The sequence below is a fragment of the Corticium candelabrum genome, chromosome 6 (assembly GCF_963422355.1).
Source record: "Corticium candelabrum chromosome 6, ooCorCand1.1, whole genome shotgun sequence".
Classification (NCBI taxonomy): domain Eukaryota; kingdom Metazoa; phylum Porifera; class Homoscleromorpha; order Homosclerophorida; family Plakinidae; genus Corticium; species Corticium candelabrum.
Window position 1 is genome coordinate 2015711 of NC_085090.1, and position 2463 is coordinate 2018173.

Here is a 2463-nt window from a genome sequence, read left to right on the forward strand (position 1 = left end):
ATGCAATGGCATTATGTTGGTCTTGATATGGTTAGAACTGCCGTCCCTCACAATGTTGATTCTGTTGGTTCTACCAGTTCTCAGTGTAGCAACAAACGCTCATGCAAGCAATTACAGAGCAAGCCCTCTATGGACTCAGGTTCTTGCGATAGTGATAGTGTGTGTAAAGACAATCTCTTCACTGATGCCTTACAGATAGATGAGGACACATTTGCTGAAGATGATGAGCATACTAGACAATTAACAGACGGCTCAACAGCTAGCATGCTGTCTATTGAAGACCCTGAGGCATTTGTTGATATAGTGTGCTTAGCTCCTGGCGAAGGTCAAAAACCACTATATATAATGACAGATCAACACTTTGAGTCCATGAGTAACCCTGTCAAGTTTCCTTATGGTGAGGGTTGTTTCACTGACAATAGACCTCGTAAGCTCACCTACAAAAAGTACTTTAACCAAAGATTGCTAAATGTAGACGGACGTTTTGCTAGTGATATTGACTACCTGTTTACTGCAGAGTACATAGTTGAAGCCAAACAAATCCAAGATGATTGCAATCACTTTGTATGGAGACAAAAGCCAAGACACCTTACAGCTGGTCAAGCAAAGAACCCAACGGTTCATGAAAGGGGCTCACCACCATACTATCAGCGTATGTTCCATGACATGTTAGCAATGATTCGCCAATTAGGTACTCCCACATGGTTTTTTACACTATCTGCTGCTGATTTAAAATGGCCTTACATTATACAAACAACAGGTAGACAATATGGTGTTACATTTACAAACAACAGGTAGACAATATGGTGTTACATTTACAAACGAGGAAGTAGCTAACCATTCTTTTGAGGAAAATTGCAGTTGGATTAGACGTAATCCAGTGACTGCTGCTAGACAGTTTCAGTACTGATTGAAAATGTTTTTCAATCAGTTTCTAAAATCTCCAGCCAATCCTTTGAGAGAAGTAGTTGATCATGCCCTCAGAATAAATTTCAGGCTCGAGGCTCTCCCCATGCTCACTGTGTGTTGTGAGTTAAAGATGCCCCAAAATATGCTGAGGGTGCCACAGCTGATGTGTGTGATTTTATTGACAAGTACATTTCAGTGTCAATACCTGATGATGGTAAACTGAGAGATCTTGTCTTACAACTTCAACAACATAAGCATTCTTCTTATTCAGCTATGAGCCTATAAGAAAAGGGACTTTGTAAAAGTCACGAGACTTGGCGAGTAGCGTACTCTGGCTGGCTATGTCTGTCACGCTGCAGGAATGTGCTACGCCTCCTTTGTGTGGCCCAATCACGAAACATTAATTCCTTTATGTCATACGTGGCAACCAAAGACAATGGATGAACAGCCAATCCTAGGCGCGAAACTTCCGTGAGAGAGTTTTACTACCAGAACAGTGTAATTCATGTTTGCGCTTGCTAGGACCTGTCGGAAATAAACAACACAACTCACCTGTCTGCAACTTCTGACTCGAATTCGATCGCTTTCTTGGTTTTACGATATTTATATGGGAATCTAAGAATATGTAGCCATGAGAAATTTTATGTCACGTATACGATGACTCTACATACGACTGCAGACTATCTACAGACTTTGCGGTTACGCGAAACGACAGTCGCTATGTAGGATTCTAAATACATTTTACAAGTAGCACGTCTAGAAAGAAAATAGCGTGTATATTCGTAATTATTAGCGACAATTACAATACTGCTCCTAGCGTGTACGTACGTGGTGACTTTGAAGGCTCATAGCGCACGTTACACAGTATCTGCTAGCTAGTTGCAAACAACACCACACTTCCCGCTTCAAGTTTCCACATCCACCTAGTGATAAGACCTTGGGTAGCTGAGGCTGAAGGATGTGAAAATCGTTAGGCATGTCTAGAAACTGTTTGAAAGTGCGTAAAGTACTAAATAAAGATTATTACGACAGCATGAGTATTGATGATGTTCTTGCCAAAGCTAGTGTAACTCGTTCACAGAATGAGGAAGCGCTAACAACAACAGCCAGTGGTTTAGTTGTTGTGTATAAACGTAAGCCTAATGAATGCAACATAAACAACTACAACCCTCGTGTAATGATAGCTTGCCAAGCTAACATGGATATTCAGTATGCTCTAAATGCGTACACTTGTGTTATGTATGTCGCTTCTTACATAATGAAATCTGATAGTGCTATGGAAGTGCTGCTTAAACGTGTTGCTACTGCGACTAGAACTGAAGAGCTTAAAACTCAAATGAAAAGGGTTGGTGCTGCATTCTTGGACCATAGGGAAGTGAGTGCACAAGAAGCTGCAGACAGAATACTGCCGCTTCCAATGAAGTCCACAGACAGAGCTATAGTGTTTGTAGACACGAATACTAAGAAAGAAAGAATTGGTGTGCTAAAGAATAGTGCTCAAATTAATGAGCTTGATGACAATGATTGTAATGTGTTTTGTAAGAATCTACTTGA

General features: G+C 40.8%; 1 pseudogene; it reads left to right on the forward strand.

Moving 5' to 3' along the window:
- On the forward strand, positions 1-1032 carry LOC134181553 (uncharacterized; annotated as a pseudogene).
- Positions 1033-2463: the final 1431 nt, after the last annotated feature.